Raw genomic sequence first — 20,518 nt, 5'->3', positions numbered from 1 at the left:
GTGATTCCACGGTCAAACGCCACTCTATCATCCAACTTTCTGAAAGCTACAGTCGCCTTCTGAATTCATCAGTGGATTTCAGTGTCGAGAGAGCCATCCCTCGACAGAGAACTACCAAGTTAGACAAACGAATCGACTACTTCTAGCCTAGCACCACAGACCATGATGTTCGGTTCTGTATATGACTGGCTTGGTACAGGAGTGAACATCACCTTTGTTTTAGAAAGAATGATCCTCAGACTAAAGGCAGTGTAGGAGTTAACAAAGCGATACATTATATGCTGCATATCAGTCTCAGTGTGTGACAAAAAAGATACAGCATCGTCTGCAATAGTTAGAATATATATGTGTGTGTATGTGTGTGTATGTGTGTGTGTGTGTGTGTGCGTGCGTGCGCGTGTGTGTATGGATATATAGAGAGAGAGTTTGAAACTTTCACAGAAAAGTATCCATAGATCATTATTGTTTGATGACTGCATGGATTGGCATATATTCTATGTAAAACAGCAACTCGTTTTTCATATTGAAATAATATTAACAGCTCAGCATTCAGATATTATCATTTGTTTAGTTAAGTTGTAAAATGTTTTCATCATTGCTTTTGAGAAAAAAATTGATGTATTTGAAAAATATGAAAATCTGTCATTTTTATTGAGGTCGGATATTGAGGTTTTATTGCCAACTCAAATTTCAAATTCTTGATGTCCCCCATCAGACAAGGAGAAATACATTTAAAAATGTTCAAGATAAGCCTTTAACTGCGTCAGCATGAGTATGGCAATCTCACAGGTAATAGTCCAACAAAGTCTGGTAATCTTAGTGTAATAAAGCTTTAAAACCATGCTTGTATGCAGAGGCTTTGGTTGATAAAGCATAATCATCTGGCAACTTAGTGATCTTGAGGATTGATTTGTTCAAATTCCACTGTTGATCCTTGTTGATGCGTTTCATCCAAGTTTCATTGTCCAACTTTTCATCTGACCTTCCACTTCAAGATCTCTTCATTTTCGTATCCAAAAACTGATCCTCTCAATATGGCTGAATGTTGTTAACTAATTGTCAGAAGCTCATCAAGCTTTTGTATATTCAGCCTTAACATTCTGACTTGACATTGTATATTAATCCGAAGACAGACGAGTGAGGATTGGGTGTGACCCAGTACTCACCTTTATATAGCATCACACATCGAAATAGCTACTATATACCTTTCCTGGTGGTGAGTGGGATAGCTAGCAATATCAGGACTGACAACTGTTTGTATAACTTCATGCTCACTAACAGTGTCAGAACTGGTATGCTGGATCTCATTGGAATCGGCTTAGCATATCTATCTGATCATTGCTATGTCATTATGCTAAAGAGAAGCGAGTGAGGGGTGGGTATGACCCAATACTTACCTCCCATCATGCACCTAACACAGCTGCTATATACCTTCCCCCTGGTAGTGAAAGGGATAGCTTGAGAGATCTGTATTAGCAACAGTTTGCACAATTTACCACATGCAGAGTTTACTATAATGGTATAAAATATGGCTGAATGCTGTTATTGATTTGTTAAATTTTTTATGCGATCATCATTTTTATTGTTTTTATTATTAACTGCGCTTGTTTTGTTGCATTTCTTTTCTGTTGGGTTTGCTTGTTGCTCTAATATTATTTAGAAATAAATTCTAATCTAAATTACTTGATTCTAATTTAATAACCGATATTTTGTTTGATATTCAGTGTTATTTATAGATAAACTAGCGGGGGTACCCAGTGTTGTCCAGGTGTTTGGGGGTGTAAAAGAAAAATAAGTGTTTGTAGGAAGGGAGGCTCGAACCCGTGACGAACCCGAGGGCGGAAAAGAAAGTAAAAGAAAACATGACATCTTACCGCTATGCTACGAGACCATAGGAAGTGAAAAGTGTTGAAATTTAGCAATATCAATCAAAAAGCTGACTTGCTAGCAGGTGCAGAAACGAACATTGGCTGAAGGCCAGTTCAGCTTTCCGCCGTTTCATTTATTTGTTTCCCCACGATTGGAAAAGGGGGAACTTTTAAATGAATAGCATCGTCTGATATGAAGGGTTTTCCCCACATTGATCAAAGCTAATCGCTTTCAAGATGTCCTGACGCGAAAGGCCGCTGACACCTTTGGAGCGGTTAGTTTCACTTTATTTATACAAAAAACACCAACACGTGAGAGACTGGAATAGCGTGAATTTTATAAAAGTCGATCAAAGCAAATCTAGAGACAACGTTCGTTCGCAAATCGTAGATATTATGATCTAGGGAATATATAAAAAGTTCTAAAACATAGCCCCCCCCCCGAGACCCCCACCCAGCAGAAAAAGCCTTTGTTGAACATACAGAAAGACGCGCGGTCGTTTTGCCTTTTATGTATAAATATGGTTAACTTTCAAATTCGTACAGATGATTTCTGATTTTAGTTTTAACGTTTTTTTGGTAAACTTTTCTCTTCGGACTCGTACTGATATTACTTTTCACTATAACTTTGATTCCCTTTTGATTTTTACAAAGTTGAGAATACGTCATTCAGGTTCTTTCCAGTTGTACCTACTCTTCTGTATCAGGAGATCTGTTATATATAATAGGCCTGAACGTTGCAGTATTCCATAAACACATCCATGCCATGACCAACACTTCTCTACTTGGTTCTGCCTTTTGCCTGATTTTGCTAATTACTGCTATTGATATTCCTCTATTCCAAGTTTCTTGTTTAATCTTAATTTGAGTCTTTCCGGTTTCTTTCTACTTTCACACTATTCAAAAATAAAGCAGTTGTCTCCATAGCTTTTCAGGTTCGATTATCTCGAGGAGTCTTCCACATCTGATTCTTCAGTATTGAGAGACCCACCATAGATCACAGGCCTGTGTTTCAAATAAGAAAATGGTTAATTATGAAGGCAATAGATCATCTCCTTTTGTTTGTTGCATTAATAAATTACTTTCCCTTTGTGACGCGATGATAAAATGCATGTTAAAATTTCAATTAACTTTTTAATTTATTATTTGCGATTATGCAATAATGTTTAGTATGTGAAATATTATTTTCGTGACTGATTAAATTTAAAAGATCATCTTTTGCATTGGAGTGACAGTGAATGCCAGAATTTTATTTTTTCTTTTTTTCTCTTTTTAACTCCAAACAAGTCATATAGCTACTTGGACTACTATTTGGGATCGTGTTTAACAGTGGACTGTGGGAGATGTCTCTTCACATTACATTTAAACTTCTGCAGGTTAATATCGTTTGGAAAGCCGGAAACATGGAGGGAATTCCAAAATCTAGCAGTCCGAGAGAAGAAACTATTAGCATAGCAGACTTTCTGCATCTAGGACTTCAACAGTTAAAGGCTGAGACTTTGCTGCTTGTCAAGTTAGTCAAAAGTATGTATGTCGAGCGGATACTAGTCCTATGAGTTCATCAGAGCACATTCCATCAAAATACTTGTAAAACAGGCACGGGGATGCAATATTGCAGTGATGGGACAGAGGTTGGAGCTTGGCCGATAGTGTGGGACCGATTAGATTTGAGATTGGATTCTGTCTAAGAGAAAGAGACTAGTGAGAGATGCCCAGATGTGGCAACAATACTCCATGCATGGACGAATTGTGATTTTGTAAGCCTGGGCAGGTGCATCTACAAATAGTCTCTCCTTTTTAGACAGAGTCCAAGAAAGCGTTTCTAATCTAATAGGTCAGGCACTATCAGTGAGCCTTGTCAATTGCCGCAATATTGTATTTTTGTGTCTTTAATGACATGTGTTCTTATGAATGAATAGTACGTACTCCTGACTATTCCGATAAGCAGCAAAATCCCACCCCTTTACTGTTGAGGTTCCTATATACTGAAAATCTTTCTACTCTAATTGCTATTTCCCTCACACTGCTGGACTTTGGAATCCCCCAACCTGTTTACAGCTTCCCTGACTCTACTAACCTACAGAAGTTTAAATGTAATGTGAACAAACAATTCATAGTTCAACTTCCTACATAGTCTTCTGTAGACATGATCCCAATTAGTAGCTCCTTACCTCCTGTTTGGAATAAAACAAAAACTAAACATTTATCGCATTATAATTTCAATGCATGGATTAGAAATCTTGTAACAATGGAATATAATTTCACAATTCAATGTAAACCTCTGTATTGTGTCTCAACTAAAGATTGCATACTAAAGAAGCATGTTCATCATTACCATCTCTCTTGTATCCCCACCCCCTACCCAGGAGAAGAAAAGTCTCAGGTTCCTGAAGAAAGGGAAGAACATTAATTGCTTTGAATGAAAAACGTCATAAATTTCTTTCCGTATAAAAAAAATTCTTAATTCTTTTTGCACTTTTATTTATTTATATTTTTTTCGAATAATCATTTTTTTTAATTGATTGATTTTGCAATCAGTTGAAAAAATTCAATTGATTTCGGTTGGAAGTTGCAATTTAATTGGAATGCATTTAATTTGCTAAAATTTGTATTTTTCCGTTTTTTTTTTTGTTTTTTTTTGTCACGTCCAATTTTCATTTTCACAGAATAAATTCACAAAAACAAAATTAGTCAGAAATTTGACATTTTTATGTTTCTGTATTAGTTTGTCGGTTTTCCTCCTAATTTAATCCGTTTCAACTAAAATTACAAGAAAATTAAAATAAATATGCTTATATATTTATTTATTTGGCAGAGCAGATCAGGTGTGTATATATATATATATATATATATATATATATATATATATATATATACTGTAATAATTATTTTAATACCTACAGACACTAGTGTTTCATCCTTTCAGGAATCATCAGTGCAGGGTGTCACGATTAACACCAGTCAATAGATTCGAACTCGACCACAGAAGCCATCCATGGCTTCATTAGCAAGTACCTAATCAATTCGGCTACCGTCAACCGCGAGAAATGCTGTTGAATTTCAAACATTTATTTTTTAAATGCTTTTTAACACCTGTCAGAGTGATCTAATCATTATATGATGATCTTCGCATAAGAGCTAAATTGATCGACTTTTCATTCAACTAAAAGTGCTCAACGATAAGAAACGAGTTTTCCTTAATGGGCTTACATAATTATTTACTTAAATAATTACTAAATACCTACACACACTAGTGTTTTATCCTTTTGGGAATCATCAGTGCAGGGTGTCACGATTAATACCAGTCGATAGATTTGAACCCGGCAAATATATATTAACAAAGACCTAATATGTATGTATATATATATATATATATATATGTATATATATATATATGTATATATATATAAATATATATATATATATATAAATATATATATATATATAAATATGTATATATATAAATATATATATATATATATATATATATAAATATATATATATATATATATATATATATATATAAATATATATATATATATATATATATATAAATATATATATATATATATATATATATATAAATATATATATATATATATATATATATATATATATATATATATATATATATATATATATATATATATAGGTAGAATGCTGGCTTACGGAGTTAAGAGTGACTTTCTGACTGAGTTCGAATCTTCCAACTGGTAGTAGTTATCACTTTTACACTGATGATTGCGTAAGCATAAAACACTTGTGTCTGTAGGTATAAAAATGATTGTTAATATTGATAATATTTTTATAAATAAATAGCAACAATCATTTTATATAAAATATATACAAGGATAACAGTATAACATTCCAAGATCCAAATATTTATTTTTCATGCAAAACAGCTCCTCCAACATGTTAAAATTAAAAAAAAGATAAGCAGCTCGAGCATTGTAGAAGCGGTGGGCGAGTGTCTATTTAAATGGACATTTGATGAGGTTGTTTGCTAGTACCGATCCCATGGGCCAGAGGTTAAAACTGCTGACTAGCAACTAGATGGTTGTAGGTTAAATCCCTGGTTAGGGATGGGTGCTGGTGTAGCCGCACTGATGAGCTGTGATACAGCGAAACAGTACTGTATGTTGATGACTGAGTATATATATATATATATATATATATATATATATATATATGCACACGCATGTATATATGCATATACATATACTTCCAATTAAATCATGTAGAAAATTCTCACTGATCTGGATATAAAAATCAATAATCTTAAAATAAGTTAAAACAGCTGTACACACATTTAATAGCCTTGATTATGCTGTTTTACGCTGTTTATTTCAAACTTGATCTGAAAAATGATTTAAATCGTAAATATATATATATATATATATATATATATATATATACTTTCGAATCGATTTATCCAACAATCAGCTGTTATGGAAACCTGTGATTATAAGATTTACAAAATATTACTGGTCGTAATATTCTACATATCATCCCATCTAAGTAGGAATTGCTCAATATACAGGATAGAGCAAATAAAGCAAATTACAGTGATTCAATGAAATTAAAAAAACCTTTATTCAAATCAAGGAGTTTTTATTATTCCAAGTAAGACAAAGAATACTTTCGAAATTTTATTTCCTTATCCTATAGGGTTTCGATGCCTACCATCTCTTCAGTAATACCATGGTCTTTAAAAAAAAAAAAGTTCCAACCAGACCTTAAAAATCTTTTCACCGGCCAATAAAGAAGAATTATTCCAGAAATATGCCCAACTTGGATTTCTACTCTGTGATGTGGATTACCCAATATACAGCTTGGATCTCATTACCTCACTGCTTTAAAGGACAGTCACCTTGGATTTTACCGCGCAATTTGGAACTAAACCTTTATATCCTTTTCTTCAATTTCCCCCGCTATGTGACTTCTATTTTAATCAATTTTTGATTATGATTTTCCATGTCTAACTGACAAATAGGGTGAATACCGTTATATCTATTTGCTAATATTTCTCCTCTGAAGAGATGGTAGGCATCGAAATCCTATAGGATAAGGAGATAAAATTTCGAAAGTATTCTTTGTCTTACTTGGAATAATAAAAAATCTTTGATTTGAATAAAGGTTTTTTAAATTTCATTGAATCACTATAATTTGCTATATATATATATATATATATATATATATATATATATATATATATATATATATATATATATATATATATAGGTTAATCATTTAATTACCCTATGAGTTAAAAAATCTTTCTCACAAATAATTTTTTTCCTAATGAAAAAGATTTTTTTGATATACATTTTGTTAATTTAGAAAAAAGTCCAAGCTCAATAAATGTCTCTTTGTTGGGTTCCAGAGCATATATAGTGTAGCATAATAATTCCCCGCGTTCCCAAATATCAGGTTTCCTCATTCATTTATTGCTTTTAAAAAGGTATCCATTACAATATTGTTTTGTATTGCAACTAACAAGTCTGCAAAATTATGTTATTGCTGCATATTTAGTCACATACCCTTCAGATGAACTTTTAATTATTTTCGCATTTTTTGTATTATTATTTTTCTATTTTATTTTAATGTTATTTAAAGTTTTTATTCGTTTTTTTTGTATTTATTTTACCATTCTTTGATTCCTATTTTTAAGTAATATTATTGTTATTATTTATATTTCAGTTAGAGTGTTCTTAGTGATTTGCCTAAAAACCGATTTGCCTAAAAAATGATTTGCCTTAGATACGAAACTTAATTTTGTTTTTACAAAATTTTCCTTTTGTTTACACTCCTCATGCTGTTTATAGTTTTGTCTTAAAAAATGTTGATTTTTCAAAGTTTATGGATCACATATTTATTCTTTTTCTTTGCTTTAAGGTTTTTCACCATATTAAGCATGTCCAATTCAAATTTCTCGTAGGTAGGAAGCACCGATGTGCATTTTCTGGATTTAATTTTATACATTTTGGTGAATGGTATATCTTCATCCACAGTTAACAGTGTTTTCGGGTGTACATCCATTGATTGTTATTTCTTCCAGCTTCATTGATCGGTTTGTAGTAGCGAATTTGCAGCGAATTTTTTAAGGAAAGAATTTGCTGCCTGTACCATGTCCACCATGTATGTAAGTCTTATGTTTAGGAATATCTATGTTTTGGGGAGAAAATGTGATTTCTTCTTTGGAAAACATTTTTCTTACGATACTATGTGTATGATTCAGCTCTATTTCTCCTAGTTTATTTGATAAAGCCTTGAAATTAGCAAAAGAGGAAACAAAAATTACTAAACTAGAATTAGAAATAATCAAACTAGCAAGAAGAACCTTGATTAAGTATGACAAAAGATTATGGACAAGGAAAAACAGGGACCTTAATTGTGACATCACAATGGGATCCCAGCTTCTGCGCAAGTAAGTTGGACTTTTAGAATGAACTAAACCAAAAATTTCCAGGATTAAACACACTATTTTTATAAACTTAAACAATAGACTATTAGAGAAAACCAAGAAGAAAATGAATCAGTTTTTTAGTGAAATGAAACTGAAAATAACTATAGACATAAACCACAAATTTGTAAACTTCTTAGACATAAGATTCAACATTGACAGGTGCACATTCGAACCTTACTATAAACCTAAATTTAATCTATGTTGTATATATGGTAAAATAAATAAAAACAAACGAATTAAAACTTTAAATAAAATGAAAAGAAAAAAAATAATACAATAATACGAAAATAATTAATATAAGTTAAAATAAATTCGACATAACCATAATTTTAGTAACTGAGAAGGAACGGCAGAGTGTGTCGGTTGTATGAACCATGTAAGTTTATATGATCAAAAAGTGGAGACTAACTCACAGAAATACGAAAATATTCACAGAGCCAGTAACTTTTCTCCTTTCTTTTCCAAAAACCACAGACATGCCTGATAACGATCGAAGGACAATCCGACCGAAACGTTGCACAAATAACTCAAGATGAGAACAATAGTCCGATCAATACAATCAATGCAAACAATCAGCCGTCATCTAAAAACTTCAGAACTTTAACAATGTAAGTTGTGAAAAATGATGTTTTTATAGGTTTTTTAAAGGTAAACATCTGAAGAGTATGTGACTGAATATGCAGCAATAACATAATTTTGCCGACTTGTTAGTTGCAATACAAAACAATATTGTAATGGATACCTTTTGAAAAGTAATAAATAACCAACTGAGAAAACTTGATATTTGGAACTTGGAGAATTATTAGACTGCATTATATATATATATATATATATATATATATATATATATATATATATATATATATATATATATATATATATATATATATATATATATATATATATATATATGTATGTGTGTGTGTGTGTGTATGTGTGTGTGTGTGCGTGTGTGTGTGTGTGTGTGTGTGAAATTTAAAACTTAAGCTTAAGGGTTCGTAAGAAGAAATTAACAATCAGGTAATCTTGCTTAATTGTTTAATAACTATGCATCAAATCGAATGCAATTCTGATATATTTACATTTTCAAATGAGCTATTGTATCCATATTATACTCCATTTAAAATATTCCCAAGAAACTGCAATTTTAGGAAGGTTAATTCATCAATGTCTAATACCTATTGTTAAAATTTCACAATCAGAGCCATGTGAATTTTCATGAAGTGCTTCCATCCTTTTCTTACGCTGTTTGCATAAAATAAATTAAACTAAATATAACCCATACATCTAGTAGCTATATTTAAAAATTCACAATGATCGGTTAATTAGTTTATGAGTAATTATAAACATAAGTGTATAAAGATAGAGATAAGCATTCGAATGCCATTCACTTTTCTCGACGTCGCTGATCACGTGAACATATTGAAACGATGACTACGAAGCAAGCGACAGGTGCTTACTTAGAAATATAAGAAAGCCGCTGCCTAACGTATATACATAGATTTTTTCTAGAAAAGTGAAAGTTATTTATGTAGATATTTTTATCGTTAATCACTTCGTATCGGTTATTGACTTGAACGCTTCGTTGATATTTATAGTTGTTCTACCGTTTTTCAAATCGATTTTTCCTACAGGAAAATGAACCTGTACACTTTAAATTACATATGATATACTTGAAGAGGGAGAATTAAATGGACGAATATATAGACCCCGAGAGGAAAAAGCGTATAAGGAGTGGCCGGCAGGGGTGGGGGGCAACATTAACAGTAAATGCATTTGATGTCTGTTGTTAATAAACTTTCATTAATTTTTATGTGGATCGACTTTGTCGTTTATTTTTATATTCCTTTTTCCTCTACAATAGAGTGACTTTAGCGTGATTTGAGCAAACAATTTTCTGAACTCACTCCCACAGCTACATAACGCTGTAGTTTAGATGTTCAGTGCGACACAGATGTTGCCGATTGCGATTTACGGAACTAACCGGAAATAGCCGAAGCAATTTACGACTGAAAACCGAAAAAAATGTACAAAGGCAAGCGACGTTTAAGCACACGAATGCAAAATTAGATTAGGCTAGAGTAAGATTAGGATTAGCGGTAGATTAAAGTTAAGGTTAAGTTAAGATTAGATTAGGGCTAGGTTTTTAAAAATAGTACCCCCCCCATCCTCAAAAATAAAATTTAAAATACTTCCTAAAAAGAAGAAAAAAAGTTGATTCATTCTACTGTGGAAAACACAACTCTTTTTTTTTTTTTTGTCAAAAATATGAATTTTTGAACAATCAGGGCTCATTTTAAAAAACTTATTTTTGTAAGCCTCTGGGAGCCACTAAAGAAATATAAAAGGCACGGAGAACTTCTCTCATTCGAGAAAGGGATAATTGACACTAACAGTAATGCTCGCTGAATGAAATTCAGTACTTGAAATAACAGCTTTTTCCCCCACGTTAAAGAACATTCCTTCACTCTATTTTTCTCTCACTTTGCCACAACATATAGTGGGACCTTTTCTCTCACCCTCTCAAGTCTTCACCATCTTCCTCCCTTCCTTCTTTTGTACAGACTGCCACTTTGCCGCACACTAAAAAGTAATTTCTTTTCTTTTAACAGAAAATAAAGAAAAGTTTATTTTACATTATTTGCTACTGTATTTCTTTTTATTTATTTATTTCAGAGGATTTATGCAAGTCCCCAACAAGTGGTAAATGCCGACGTTCATCTACAAATTGGTGACCCGACTGTAAACACTACCCCCTCCCGAAAAAAAAAAGAAAAGAAAAAAAAGAAAGCGACCGGAATAGAAGATGGAATCCCAACCTTCGAGAACACTTTTCCCAGCCACAATATCGTTGAACATCCCACCTTTCATTCTGACTAACATCAAGTCCTGGTTTGTTCAAATCCACGCATTATTCACCGCGAAATGAATCACCTTCCAGAGAACACGATATTGTTACCTGGTAGAAAAACTGCCAGTGGACGTGACAGACTTGATAGACAATTAATTTATTTATTGCAGACTATTATTGGGTAGGATTAAAACTGGAATCTTCAGACATTTCTCACCTGGAACCGTAAAGATTCAACATCTCTATCTATTGTGCCACGGACCCCCAAAGGGCGATCAAGATTGGATTTTTTGGTCTTATAAATCCACGTTATTTTATCTGATCTTCAATGGTTGGGTCCATACCGAATGGTATATATATTATTTAATTGGAATTCATTATTGAGATGAGTATTATTTATGAATTTATTTATTGCGGACTATTATCCTCATCTTTTTTAGTTGTTGTTTCATGACGTTTCGGCCAACTATTTCTCTGGCCTTCGTCAGGTGGTAATCGCGATGGGATAGGAACTCCGAATCTTCTAACTGCATTCTCAGCAATTACTGCCATCCATAGTTGTTGTTTCACCACGATTTGGCCGAGTAAGCCTCTGGTTGGCTTTGGGTAGGATTGAAACTGCTATCTTCAGATAATTCTCACGTGGTCCGCAATAAATAAATTAATAAATAATACTCATCTCAATAATGAATTCCAATTAAAACAATATTGATAGAAAATGTTGCAGAGGACAACCCATATGAAAGGTTCAAGGAAGCGATTTTAAAATGGACTGTGGTCTCTAAAGAAACAATGCTGTGCAACTTTTTCACTCAGGTTGAATTAGGAGACTGTACCCCATCATAACTACTACGTCACATGCGAACCTTGCTGGGTGACAACAAAATGTCTGAGAACATTATGCAGAGCTTATGGCTGGCTGAAACAATTTAAAGAATATATCACATATTAAACAAATGAAGCATGCATGGTCTCCCGTGAGTGCACAGTGAACGAGAAAAAAAAAGACTAAGTTCAGCATTTGCCCCCTCCCATTTAACACCAAAAGTCCCCAAGAGACGTCAAATCCTGGTGAAAATGAACAAACGGTGCAGTTTTAGGCCTTAACATATGTAAATTTGAGTTCTGCACCATGCAAAAAAAAAAAAGAAAGAAATGATTGAATCCATTATTTGCCCTCCTCCATTTAGCCCCAAAAGTCCCTAAGGCCTTAACATATTTAAATTTGAGTTCAGCACTATGCAAAACTGCTAAATAGACATACACAGAAAATTTTGAACAAATATGGTAAAATATTCCTAAAAATGGAGTGTTTTTATTAGCCCTAAAAGAGCCCCTGTGGCACACCCAAGAGTTATCATAAAGTATAGACAAACAAAATTATATAGAAATCAGTTAGTTACAACTTTACAGAAGATTTTATGAAAATCCAAGGCATCAATTTTTTTTAATAAGCACAAAAATGTTAATTATAGTCATTTTAACCTGAAAGGCACCCCTGGGTGGGGCAACCAAAGTTTTCCCGGAAAATCCGTTCTGTTACTTTTTTACTCATATCATGTTTAATGTTTGTGAAAATTTCAAAAAAATTCCAAGGCGTAGTTATTGAGAAGACTGGAGAAGACCACAGCGAAATAGGCCAGTAAATACCCAAAAGAGAAATTCACCCCCGCACACATACCCACAACAGAACTTTAAAATATCCGTTTGGACGCTTCTGTCTAATTCTTATTCAAGAACTTTAAAACTTCTTAACAAACTTTGATTTTTCAAAGCATATTTTATATCTGTGTAAAAATGTTGCTATAAAGATATTTTGTTTGTTGATACATGTTTTCTCGTGTATTCAAATCACGCCGATGTTGCCAAATTTCGTAGAGACAAAAAGCAATATCGAAAGGGATAACAAAGTTTATCCATACTGTAATCAAATAAGGAAAAATAATTGTCAGCACTCCAACAGCATTCGCACGACTTCTTAAATTTGACATGTTCCCTTTGCTACTAAACACTCGACTCGGTCTTCTTCCAAATTGGTTCTGCTTAACGCAGCTAATTTATTCATATGCAAATTAATACATTTATGTTTTTAAATCATACATACAAAAATAGGTTCAATTTTATTGACGACAGACATCAAATTCAGTTGCTGTTAATCTCACCCTTTACCTGGCGAGCCATTCCTAATACGCCTTTCCTTTCACCAAAACGCACTACTTGCTGTAGCCAGGAGCAGCACTATTCACTAGCACACTTCCTTTTCAGACTTTATTGGAATTATATACACACTAGCATTTCAGCCCGGCGTTGCCCGGGTGTTTGGAGGTGTATGTTGAGCAAAAATAAAAAAAATATAAAAGCGGTCATTTTTTTTAACTTTGATCCCTATTATGCCCCCTTAACATTTATTGTTTTGGGCTCAAACCAAGTTATTAAGTTAGATCCTTGTCCAAGGAATCTATATCTAAAATTTCGAGTGTTTAGACCCAAAATTGTCGGAGGAGTTTGGTAGAGTTCTCAAAGGTCAAATCGTTCAACTTTGACCCCTTAACAACCAAAATTTCTGACCGAAAACCGATCACAAAGATTTTCCCAAATCTCAATATTCTGTATATCAAATTTTGAGTCTGTAGACTGAAAATTGACAGAGTTATTGCGTAGGGAAATACACACACACACACACACACATACACACGCACAGACACGCTCACTTATATATATATATTATATATATATATATATATATATATATATATGATAGATAGATACATACATACATACATACATAGATACATAGATAGATAGATTAAACAAAAATATATACATATGCATGAATATATATGGAAATAATTTTGTGTTTACTGTAAACTTTTTTATGCAAATATTATGCAAGTATAAATCATGTAGAATATCTGCATGAATATAATTACACGTAATAGTTAACTAAAGATGATCCTCCCATAAGAAAACCGAAAAAACTAATAGGGAATTAATTAAAATGAATGTTTAAAAGAATATGCAAATTATCTAGATCTTTTGCTAATGAATGCATTTCCACAATCCATATATAAGAAAATTGTATTTTCTTTTTAAATAAATAGAAAAGAGGGTTTTTAATATGAATATCGATACACATAAAAGAAAAACGAATTTATAGGAGTATAGATAGATAGAAGATAGATTTTTACAGACACCATTTAACTGAGAGTAAGTCCTTCCGTGTTGGCGACAAATGTCTTTCCAAAGATAATCGTTTCCGTTTTTGTCCCTTTTCCATTGTATTTGCTTGCAATACGAATATAAAGAAGAGACGTTGTCTCAAACTCCTTCCATTTAAAAATCAATGGCAGACAATCATTCTAGTCGCGATGCCTTTTAGTAAATGCATGCTGGGATAGAAATGGGGAAAGTTCAGTTTGAGCAACAAACTAATTATTGGTAGCTGTTTTCCATTTGACCATGGACCTAGTATTGTTCACCTTCAAATTCTCTAGCAATTCTATCTATTTTGAAATAGATTACAATCTGCAACGGCTTGGCATCAAAAGATTCAGAATACAATTATTGGCTTCGCGTTATTGTTACGCCAAGAAGGTTATGCTTATGGTTGAGATTATTTCTTGGTTTGCTTGTTTGTGAACAGCTTAGCGTCCACACTGCTGGACTAATCTTTCCCAAACTTGATCAAAATATCAGCCATGGTCTAACTTAGAACTGATTTAATTTTGGGATATCATGGTCAAAGGTCTAAGTTAAAATCACAGATTTGGTGGATTCGGATCATCATAGGGACTCATTTTTTGTCTTGCATCTTATCTTGACTTTGGTCACAACCTTGAAAAATTCGGCCATGGTTAAAATATTAATAGAATTTCAACTTCCAATTTTTCCAAATTTGATACATGGAATTGGTGCTATTTGATAGCAGTAACCACCATTCAAAATTTAAGCCTCCTCAGATAAATAATGTCCATGATATAACTTTGGGAATACTTCATACAATATGGATAAGTAAGAAGCAGATAAGATCGACCTATCCTTATGTTATCAGATGGAGCTATGCAGTCTCACATTTGACTTATGTTCTTGTTTGAAATGGTAACAGGGTTAGGGTTAAGGCCCAAAATAGAAAATTCCATGTAAAGTTTGATTAAGTAATAAAAGGGAATTTTCCATAAGAGACTTAAAAGTTAGGGTTAGGGTTAGGGTTAGGGTTAAGACTTCATTTTAGGATATGACGTCAAAGACAGGAATTTGCCAGTGACACATAGCAGATAAGCTGATCAAATCTTTTTCTTTTCTGAACTTTGGAACACCTACTCCTTCTCACTTGGAGAGATGGGTTGTGAATATGTATAAGATTATTACAAAATTAAACCCTCCTAATTTTTTTTTTACCTCAAAAAGTTGAAGAGCTACGAAGACAGGAGTAGTGCCATTAAAATTTTTTGTTCACCAGAATTTATTTTTCTACATAGTTACCACTACTCTCAGTGCATTTTTGCCAGCGATGAACAATAGCTGTGCATGGGCGTCTGGAACATGCTTTGTCATACAAGGGTCGCTTCAATTTTTTTTTAATAAAAAAGTTAAAGAGCTGGTACTATTAAAACTAGCGACTTTTGTGTTTAAAAATATATTTTTCTGGAGAGTCATTAAATTCCCAATGCACTTTTACCATGAATTCAATAATGCATCTCTGCTTCTTACGCATGTCTATAATAGAGATAACTTTTTTAGAGTCTCACATAGTTAATATCTGCAACAGATGAAATTTCAGATCATGAATGCATAAGTTCAGTCATCATGACAAGATAATTTGCAATTTCCTCTGATCCATTAGGACGAAAAAAAATAGGAGGCATTACTATATCTAATTTATAAAACTCATTAGGTCAGTCTGTCTGTCTCCATTTTTTCAAAGTACATCTTCTCCGAGACGCAATATCGCAGTATCACGAGGCAGGTCTGATGATTGTACTTTTTGTGGACTGTTCTTTTCTGGGTTTTTTAGCTGGTAAAAATAGCTGCTAAGGGATTAAAATTTAAAAAAAAAATGGAACTTGGCAAACGTAAGTTGACTAAACGTGTTATTTGCACGCATGCACAAATATGTACATTTATACGTTAAAATCGGTTTATTTTGAACTATTCCTTATCCATCTAACAATAGCTCAAACAGTAACGACTAAAGCTGGAGCGCTATATGTTTTAGTCTTGATTCTAGCTGATGGCACTCGTCATAATTTTGTTTACTTTTGAAATCACTATTATATATTGGGTACAATGGAATATATAATAATAAATAGAGAATTGATTCTATAATAATAAATACAAAATCTGCATGAATTAAAATATATTTAAGCATATTTTACGACTTGGCAGCCAACTAGATTATAATAATAATAATAATAATAATAATAATAATAATAATAATAATATATATATATATATTATATATATATATTATATGAAACAGTGTTTCATGGTAAACAATTGATGATCCCTTAAATTAAATTTAAATTACCATTGGTACTATAGTGAATTCGAGAGAGCAAGTTGATGCAGTGATTGCAGGTTATTAAATGATTTACTGACTAAAAAAAATATAAAAATTAAATAAGCTTTTTGGTATACTTACAAAAATACAAAACTAGAATATATCCAGCCTACACCTAACACTAAAACATCCAGAAATAAGAGAACAAGGAAAATCATATGGTTCACCCAACCCCGTTCAATTTAAATATCAAAACAAACTTAGGAAAAAATTCCTTAACCTTATAAAACAACACTTCCCACCGAATAATATCCTCAATAAAATATTCAATAAAAATACAATAAAACTAAGCTGTAGCGAAAACTTAAAAAAATCATAAAGAAACATAACATGAATGTAAAGGGAGATTAATGATCTTGATAACACATGATGTATGTAAATTCCTATGTACATATATGTGTTTGTATATATATATGTATTTATATGTATATTACTATAGACATCTAAGCATACCGAAAGCCAAAACTACCATCATTTAATAAGCTTTAATATTTTAACTTATTAAAATACCAACCAGAATAAAATCAAAACACAAATTAATAATTGATTTAATTAAACCAGTAAACATATAATGGTGGATCCATAACCCTGCTAAGACGAAAAAATGTTCTGAAGACGATATTTGGGTTTCTTCCATATACATTTACGTACGTATCTGTGAATATGTGAGCTTATAGTATCTATTACTCGTTTTTTGTGCATTTGTTCATGTATGTATACGGGCATAAGGAAACAAAATAAAAAGACAATATTACCACTATTCAATAAGCTTTAACATCAAAGCATAAATATATAAGATTAAACATCCAACTTATTAAAAGTAGAAAAAGTTCAAAGTTAATTTCAAAACAATACACATAAATAAGGAAAAAAATAAATAAATAAAATAAAAATTAAAAAACTGGACTAAAAAACATATCAAATTTTTATCAACTGACCAGCTAACCCAATTTAGTTACATTTGCCAATAGCTGAAACACCCCTGAAATTGCATCCTCACTATCGAGCTTCATCAGTAACCATGACAACTATGCTACCTCAGCTTTCATTCCCCTCTCTCCCCCCACTGTCTTCACCCCCCTCTGTATTATTATATTACCTCCCTCCTTAATAATTCCTTAAACTTAAACTATCCTTTCACCCCCCCTTCTCTTAACAGAAACCGAATCTTCAGAATTAACATAAATTCATAAGAACTTTAATTTCGCCCATCGCCACTCATGGCGAATATTCTCTCCTCCAAATTTGAAAGGGTGTTGAACCTTTTCAGTTTTTGTACCTTAAGTTTTCTTGCCTGATGATATCTAATATGATTGAAACGGTCTGCACATCATAGCAAGATATGACTGTATTTACATTATATATATATATATATACATATATATATATATATATATATATATATATATATATATATATATATATATATATATATATATATATATAGTTTTGGAAGTCTTTAAAAAACCTTGGAAAGAAGAGATGTAGGTAAAATATTTTCTCATAGTTTTCCTTAAAAGGGAAATGGATTCAATATTGTTCATTGTAAAAGTGTTTTTTTTTCAAAACGTCTGACTATAAGCCTATCGAAAAATTTCGAACAATATAGGGTTTGAATTTGTCCGAATGGTATTCAAACATTTGTAACGAACGATGAAATACACTATTTGTTGCTTCAATCCATTCTTTGATGCTTTGACTTTGTTAAAACAATATATGAATGCTCAATTACAAAATATGGTAATTTTGAAGCTTACAATTTAAGTCATCTCATTCTGACTTAAAATTTATTGGTATATGAACGGTTACCGAATTATCAATTATATAAACTCAATAAAATTCGGAATACTATAAATAAGATATATATATATATATATATATATATATATATATATATATATATATGTGTGTGTGTGTGTGTGTGTGTGTGTGTGTACTACATATCATATACTACATTATTTTTCAATGTAACCACCACAGGTTGAGACAATCATTTCAAGGCAGATGCAAAATGAGTCACATGCTTTCGTGGCAATATTTTTGTTTGTACCAGTGAATGCCTCCACAATAGCAGCCTTCAGAGAGTCGACTGTATAGTGAATATGCTTATTGGTCTTGGCCTGGATCAACCCCCCCCCCCCAAAAAAATAATGAAGTCAAGTGAGAAGTGAAGAAACCAGTGTTAAAGAACATTGTTGAGCAGGCATCTTAACTTTGTGTGAAGACGTGCACTACAGCTGAATATAAGAACGTCCAATGGTGATCTTGTTCACCCAAGGCTTTACCACGATCCTTAGCGTCTGCTGGTAAATCTCAGCAGTGACTCTCAGGACATTTTGAAAGAATGCTACCCTCCTCGCTGAGGATGATATCAAGAACCATGATATATGCTTCACAATGAGAATCTCCTTGACGTCATTGCAGACTAACCTGCCATTCTATCTGCTGCTCTCAAAAATCATTGAGTTCATTTAACGAAGCCTTCGACTCTGATGAGATTTTATGTACTTGATCATTCGATCATTATGATAGGCAACGTCAGCGGATTTTGCTGCAATACCTTGTATATGGTATACTGAAAAAGAAAAATCTGAAAGAATTGCCAAACCATAAATTACTTATTTGCCTTTCCACGAGAGCAGAGTTAGACACAAAGTTCATTCTAGCTCTCAAAAGAGAACCTCTGGATTGAGACTAAAACCAAAATTGATTCAGTCTAGAAGGATTTCTCCTTCACTGACCAAGGATAGAAAAGATAAACATGTATTATCATTGTTGTGGGGTCGGTCGTCCGGAGCCAATCAACCCAACAACTAACAGGGTAGACACAGGCAAAAAGTAAACAACAAAAAGGCAAAGAAGAATGACAGACACAGATTGTTTGGTTAAAGACGAGGGTTCGCCTTTTATTTGCAAAGGAAGCGAAAAATCGTATGATCTGGATGCTTGTTGTCCGGAAGGGCGCACGTCACCGGAGGCTAAGGTCTGAAGGTCTGGAACAGATACTCTAGACGTAATGTGGTTTAAGGTTGCTCGCTGGGTCTGGAATGATCGTCTGGATGTCAGGGCGATCCAGAATGGTCGGTTTGACACAGTGTTAAGGAACTGACGATACTGAGAACATAGGATCAGTGTTAAGGAATGGACGTCACTGAGAATGTAGGGCCAGTGTTAAGGAACAGAAAACACAAAGAGCATAGGGGTCAGTATTAAGGAACGGATGGTCGGTAGGGAGCCAGGTGTAGGCGAGGTTGCAGACCAAAGGAACAAGGTGCATGTGAGGTTGCAGGCCGGAGGAGCAAGGTGCAGGCGAGGTTGCTGGAGAGCTGCAGGAAGCCTCTGGAGTGAGCTGGAGGAACCAAGGGCTGGAATGCGGCAGGAGTAAGCAGGGAGCACTGGAAGGGAAGTTCGCTGCTGGTGGCATGCAGTAGTGAATCGGATTAGTAGAAAAACTTATTAGCCCTGATAAGGGCTGTTTGAACTGCTGCTGGGAATCCTTCGGCTGTTGGGTTCGGTCGACGTGACTGGTAGCATCAGTCACACTTTGGGAGCCTCTTCCTACTCCTCGGCCAAGTTGATCTGACTGGGCCAAAACGGGCTGTATTAATTTGGGAAGAGTGATATTACTGGTGGCGCTCCCCATAAGACAAACAAACGACTCTAATTAATTATAGAACGAAATTTATGCCATCGAAAGTAGCTTGGGAGCGTGTTGATTCCATTTAAATTAATTTCGTCTAAAAGTAAAAAGTCACTTACTTGAATTATTGGCG

The 20,518-nt window shown here is 33.2% G+C and overlaps 1 long non-coding RNA gene across 2 annotated transcripts in view; it reads left to right on the top strand.

The window, feature by feature from the left end:
• Window positions 1–13,010, top strand: part of LOC145258022 (uncharacterized) — a 28,066-nt gene extending 15,056 nt beyond the window's left edge. The window contains exons 2-3 of one of the 2 annotated variants that reach the window (XR_013864031.1): window positions 8,809–8,942; window positions 11,011–12,341. This is a non-coding gene — a long non-coding RNA (uncharacterized LOC145258022). Of the gene's footprint in view, window positions 1–8,808; window positions 8,943–11,010 lie in introns of both variants that reach the window. The other variant, XR_013864032.1, reaches the window with a different exon arrangement.
• The last annotated feature ends 7,508 nt before the right edge of the window (window positions 13,011–20,518 follow it).

This window comes from Euprymna scolopes, chromosome 33 (genome assembly GCF_053919585.1).
Source record: "Euprymna scolopes isolate OS-2025 chromosome 33, ASM5391958v1, whole genome shotgun sequence".
In the NCBI taxonomy this organism is placed as follows: domain Eukaryota; kingdom Metazoa; phylum Mollusca; class Cephalopoda; order Sepiida; family Sepiolidae; genus Euprymna; species Euprymna scolopes.
Note: the sequence above shows the minus strand (reverse complement) of the source record. Positions and strands in the feature narration are given on the sequence as shown.